This window comes from Trachurus japonicus, unplaced genomic scaffold, assembly GCF_045865225.1.
Source record: "Trachurus japonicus isolate A0001 unplaced genomic scaffold, Traja_1.0 AP030689.1".
Lineage (NCBI taxonomy): Eukaryota > Metazoa > Chordata > Actinopteri > Carangiformes > Carangidae > Trachurus > Trachurus japonicus.
This window is the reverse complement of record NW_028220822.1, coordinates 11382-17903: the sequence shown is the minus strand read 5'-3', so window position 1 is coordinate 17903 and position 6522 is coordinate 11382. Positions and strand designations below refer to the sequence as shown.

The 6522-nt window shown below is 40.8% G+C and overlaps 1 long non-coding RNA gene across 1 annotated transcript; it reads left to right on the top strand.

Annotated features, from left to right (window-relative positions):
- The first annotated feature begins 2187 nt into the window (after positions 1 to 2187).
- On the top strand, positions 2188 to 6203 carry LOC146960124 (uncharacterized). The gene is made up of 3 exons (XR_015035517.1): positions 2188 to 2258; positions 3491 to 3595; positions 5928 to 6203. It is a non-coding gene; the product is annotated as an uncharacterized LOC146960124 (long non-coding RNA).
- Positions 6204 to 6522: the final 319 nt, after the last annotated feature.

Genomic DNA, 6522 nt, shown 5'->3' with positions numbered 1-6522 from the left:
CGTGCTCTTCTCTATGGGGACCTGACAGTTGTGTAATGGATGAGGAGCCGGGCAGTGCCATGGCAAGGAAAAAAGAAAAAGAAAAAGAAAAATGGATGTTCTCATCCAGGAAGTGCAGAGTTGAAAGGTGGAGAATATTCTGCAGTGTCACACCAGCTCTCTTTGTCTGTTAGTAACACAATGATACACAATCAATAGCTACATGCAGCATTATATAAACGTCCATGTTCTCACACAGTTCAGAGAGCACTGGCCTTGATGTTGTGACACTTTGCTGTCTCTCATCATGGATAACTCATCCAGACCCTCAAATCCTTTTACCCCATGGAAAATCAGCCTCGTTTGTTTACCTCCAGGGCTGAGTTATATCTAACAATCATTCGTCACAGGACAGAGCGCCCTGTCTCTCTCTTTCATCTCGCTCCAGTTTGGCCTTGAAGTACGACCTGAATATGCTGCGTGCGCACACACAAACACACACACACACCCTCGCCTCGCTCCAATCCTCCATAGACAAAATGCACAACAAACAGGCTTTTATTTTAACTCATTCTACCTTAGAGACACAAAGCATAAACATTTGGCTGTTGTGCTTTTCATCGGTTTAGTATGCATGAGCTGATGGAGCTCGGGTAACCGCGCTCCAAGAGCAAAGAACTAATCAGGGGAGGATGATTGTTCCAACTCACCTTTCGGCAGTGCAATTTTAGGGACATTAAATGAAGTGCCAATGCAGAATTCAGAGGAGATAATATGAAATTCTGAAAACATTTGGCAGCTTTCTTTTTCCCCCCTTTTTTTGACCACCCCCCTCTTATTCCTCTCTTTGTTAAGTGCAGCCAGACATTTACGATAACGTGTGATGTCCCTAATGCGGACATAATGGGAGAGCACCACTAATGTTGCCACGCCAACAGTGGAAATGTCACAGTTGATACACTCAGGCTTAGTCGAAGGTAATTAGCCTAAACACATGCGGACTACAGGACAGAGAGACAGAGACATTAAGCTGGAGACAGACACCCTTACGAAAGAAAAATATATTGCAATATATTAGAAAATATCATGTGATATATTAGGCAATATATTCCCATATATGGGATTTAATTTTTATATTTTCCAATATATTGCAATATATGCATGGATCATATATGTGTATATATTGAGAAATATATTGAAATAAAGACCAAAAAGGCACTATATTTTTAAATATTTTATATATTTATATATATATGCATGGATCATATATTGAAAAATATATTGAAATCAAGGCCAAAAAGGCACTATATTTTTTTAATGTTTTATATATTTTCATATATATGCATGGATCATATATGTGTATATATTGAAAAATATATTGAGATCAAGGCCAAAAAGGCACTATATTTTTTAAATGTTTATATTTTATACAACATACACACACACACACACACACACATATATACACATATATATATATATATATATATATATATATATATATATATGTGTGTAAAACATTTAAAAAATATAGTATATAGTATAGTATATGTGTATACTTATTATAACCCCCCCCCCCCCCCCCCCCTGTAACAAGTTAAGTAATTTATCTAACATCACAATTAGTCCGAAGCTGAAGGTAAAAATTCAATTAAAGTAAATATCCTGCATAGTTCTCCTCCTCTGTGTCCTCTGATCAGAGCGGTGACCCTAGCAACGGTGTGTTTTACTTAGCAATGGTCTGTGAACCGATTGCAGGTCAGGAATTATTTTTTTTATTAGATATAAAAATAAAAAATAAAATGTTACCACAATGAAACAAAATCCATTGGCTGTCTCATCGTGAGCATTTGAACATGATTGGTTGATCTGACTGACATAATGGCTCTTGGCCAATGACAGCTGTGCGCGCCTTTCCGGCGCCAAATTTGAAAATAACCGTTACTGCTGCTGTGAAACGGGAACCGCCGCGACGCACTTCAGTCGTTCAAGAATGACCAGTCATGTGGATTATTTTTACGGTACGGATAAATGGACAAACAGTCGGCTGGAACCTGGTCCTAGCGAGAGCTTGAGTGAATTTAAATCCTGCAAAAAATACCAGGTAAGATATTTCTCTGTTATTATTGTGGCGTTGTTGGTGTCAGGGATTCAAACGAGGCAGGCTCTGGTGAGAGGGAGGGGCGCTGTGTAACGTTAACGGATGTGAAGTCCTGGACATGTCTCGACATGTCACCATGGAGGGTTTTTTTTTCTTATTCTCCTTGTTCTAACCAACGGTGAGGAGGATGTTTCAGCCGGTACATGGCTTCATTAACGTGTTACAGAGAAAAGGGTTAGAAAGAAAAGAGAGAAAAGCTAATCGCCATTAGCACATGAGCTATCCGGCTTTCAACCCCGTAGTAGCATTCTAGCGAGCGGCTAACTGGTAGCGTTAGCGGCTAACTGGTAGCATTAGCCACCGGTGTAGGCACCAAATGTGGAGGCTCCGGGCTGCCAAAACCGCCCTGACTAATCTGATGTTTGTTAAATCTACAAAACGAATTACCGAACAAACACCACCACTTCTGTGTGCACGCCTCTGCAACTAGTCATGGCTATCGTAGCCGTTAGCTTAGCTGCTGCTGACAGCTAACAGCAGCAGCTAAGCTAACACCAGGACGTCAGCTGTTAAAACCCTCCCGTTGTCGGACACAACATGAAACTACTCCAATTAGCTCAGTCATGTTGTAACAAAGTAAACCGGCTTCGGAATGTGTTTTATTTTGAAAATTAACCGGATTCTTCCGCTGTTTCTTTGTGCGACTTCCTGCCCGGCTTGACAGGCTCGCTCGCGGCCGTAGCTCGCAGCTCGCGCGCCGCGCCGCTGCTGCTGTGAACCGGAGCGACGTGGCTCCGGTGTGACACAGTCGTTAACATCAAAGGGCTCCGCTTCTCGCTGCTTCGCGGCTACTCGCGGCGCGCGCGCGCGTGTGTGTGTGTGTGAGAACCACTGCTTTAGAAAACGCACTCTGCTGCAGAAGAAAACAACATGAACTCTGCTAGTAACAGAAACTACTGGAGATGAGACACTACACTGACTGTGGCCTCTTAGCATGGTTACTAATACTCACTCCTGTTAATAAAAGTAAAGTATCACTGATATTAGTGTATACTCGGTTGATGAAGTATTAGTCATCCAGCTGAAAATGATATAGCCTGCAAATAAGCCATCATTAGTGAATCCAGTTTATACACACAGGTGTAATAAGTTCAATTCACCCTTCATAGGTTGGACAAAATAATAGAAACTTTAAAGTCAAAGATATGTGGCAGTAATTTTCATTAGGATATTAGTTCTAAATATAGTGTTATTTAAGTAATAATAATCAGGATCAGCCGCAAAAAAAAATCATTCTATCCTTAATACTGTGACACAGCTAAAGATATTTTTGTCCTTGATTAATTAATGTTTTACTCTGTTTCTAATTGACTGAATACTCTTTGTTATGTCAATCTGTATTTTACACAGCCAAGGACCCACAGCAGTGCTCTACCCATGAGATCATCGTGCTGGAGAACCCGAAGTGACAATAGAGCAAAAGATGATGGGGTACAGACTTCAACATGCAAACAGGTAGGCAAACAGACCAAGAATTATGGCAAATGCATTTTGCTTCTTAAATTTTTTCATTAAACCTAGTTCAGATTAATTTCAGTTCAAGTTTTTAAAGTGATAGTTCACCCAAAATTGAAATTGCACTCATTATCTACTCACCCTCATGTCGACTAAGGACTGGGAGGAGTTTCAGAGTCCTCAGTGGCTTCTCTCTTACAGGGGGTCTCGACGTAGCAGTGCATGTCCATATAACGGTTGCAAATGGATACCAACTGTCTTCATAACAAAAAGACACACCAAAAAACATCCAAATACCTCCATGCTTCCAAAAACAATGAAATAAGTCAATTTTTCGAGCTTCTCGAAGCTCTTCTTCCCGGTTCGTCATATTTGGACGAACCAGGGTCTGTTCTCTTCCCAGTTCGTCCAAATATGACGAACCGGGAAGAGGAGCTTTGAGAAGCTTCCGCTACAAAACAAGCTTGAAAAATTGACTTATTCAATTTTTTTCCGGGACAATTTCGCATTTCGGGGCTTCAATACAAGACGGACATTACATACGAGCAGCATGGAGGTATTTGGGTGTTTTTTGGTGTGTCTTTTTGTTACCAAGACAGTTGGTATCCATTTGCAACCGTTATATTGACATGCACTGCTACGCCGAGACCCCCTGTAACTCAGAGAAGCCACGGAGGACTCTGAAACTTCTCCCAGCCCTTAGTCCACATGAGGGTGAGTAGATAATGAGTGAAATTTCAATCTTGGGTGAACTATCGCTTTAAATGTATAGCACCATCCCATACAGAAGTAATTGAAATTTCCACAGGACTGATGCTGGCTAGCCTCGCATCACCAGGCTCTTCAGACAAGCGAAGAGCCTGGTGTCAGTTACCTCCTGGTTCCTGTCTGTAGCTGATACCGAAATCACCAAATTCACCAAAATAAAAGTATTCACCAACATAAAACTTATAAAATAACAGGGTACCCGCGGGGTCTTAAAAACTTGAAAAAGTCTTAAATTTGATAACTATAAATTAAGGCCTTGAAAAGGTCTTAAATTTAGTTTACAAGTCTTAAATTTCATTCTCAAAGGTCTAGGGGTGTAACGGTACATGTATTTGTATTGAACCGATTCGGTACGGGGCGTTCGGTTCGGCACAGCGCTGTGAACGAGTGAGTTTCGGTACAGAAGTTGTGTGTGTTTACAGTCCGCCTGCAGCTACACGTGCAGCCCGTTTACGTCGTGGCTATCGCTAATGCTACCGCTAGCGAGAAAACAGAGGCTTGAAGACCCTCCTGCTTTTGGGAGGAATGGAGGTGGAGGTGGAGGTGGGGGCTGTGGCTCCTATCTCCTCTCTGTCTGTCCGTCTGTCTGTCTGTCTGTCTGTCTGTCTGTCTCTCTCTCTGTGTCTGTGTTGCGCACAAGCTCCAGTACATGTGGATCTGCTGCAGATGCGCCCAGAGCAGGCGCACGTCGCTGCTGTGTTGACACTACGCACTGTGCCTCGTGATGACCCGCGTTATTCATTCATTTATTTATTTATTTGCGGCCGAACGGTTGCATCGTCAGGCAGCCGTTGTGGCATTTGCCCACATTGCCCTGTCAGTCCGTCACTGGCTCGAACTGTTAGTGCTGCACTTTACATGTAAAAAAAAAAAAAAAAAAAAAATCATTGTAAGGCTGTATGTTTTGTTATTTTGAGAATAATTTATTGAACTTATTAGGCAGCACTTTACAACAGTAGCCTTTTATATTTTTTTCATATTTTGTATAATGGCTTGGTTTAGTTTAATAAGTTTATTTGTATCAGGGACAGAATGTACCCACAACATAGCATTAGTAGGTGAGTAAAATAATTACATTTGACTAAAACATGTAAATTTGGTTTAGAAAAATTCCTAATAAACAACAAGCATTTTATTAGCTTGGTGCTTTTATTTTGAAGGAAAGGTCTGTCTCTCTCGCCCTGGATCCGTTTCCTACCAAAACAGCGGGTCAACGGCCCCAGACTAGATGCTGGCTGACTGAGTGATAGAGTTGAGGGAAATCATTGACTATACAGCTGAATACCGACTGAATACTAACATTAAACTAGTGGTCTATTATCTTGTTTTTACTGGTGTGGAGTCTGGACTCCAGTAGGGATAGGCATTTCAAGCGAAAGTATTTGATAATCGCGGAGTACTAATCGATTGACTCTTTGACACCCCCCTCCAAACCCCCTGTGAATGATCTGATGTTTGATGTTAGGTTGAACATTAGAATGAAGCAAAGGACGTCAGAGCATTTTATACAGATAATTTAAATAATATTTAAAAAATCTCTTTTTCTCTCTCTCTTTTTTCCTAGATGCACCAAGGAGCCAGCTGATTACTACCAATTGGAGGGTGGACATCTCTTCATCTGCTACATACATACATCTGCTTTATCTGCTACATCAATTTTCTTTTGGCTATTTATTTCTTTTCCACAGTTCCAAAAGTATATGTATTGTCTGTTCAATGGCATTCTTTAAAAATGTTGCACTGTTCAGAAATGTAGAGTCAGTCACATTTCCTTTGTCTGACCATATGCCAGGCCTGTTGGCAGGGTTCTTACGGATCCTTAAAAAGTCTTAAAAGGCATTGAATTCATTAATCTAAAAACAAGGCCTTAATTGGCATTAAAATGTCTTCAATCAATTTTTCAAAAGTCTTAAAAAATGTTAACACTTGGTAAGTGGTATTTTATGGTGGCCGTCAACGCTAAATTTCTCACAGCCACCAGATTCCGAGTCAGTGGTGGGTTTTTTTTTTTTTTTTTCAGACTTTTTATGCATTTATTTTGAAAGGACAGCTGGAAAGAGACACAATCCAATGTTCATGTAGCAGTCACTTTACCTTGGATCACATAGGAAAGTGGGTAAAATTGTCCCTAACCCTATGTAATTGATGTGAGGTGTTTC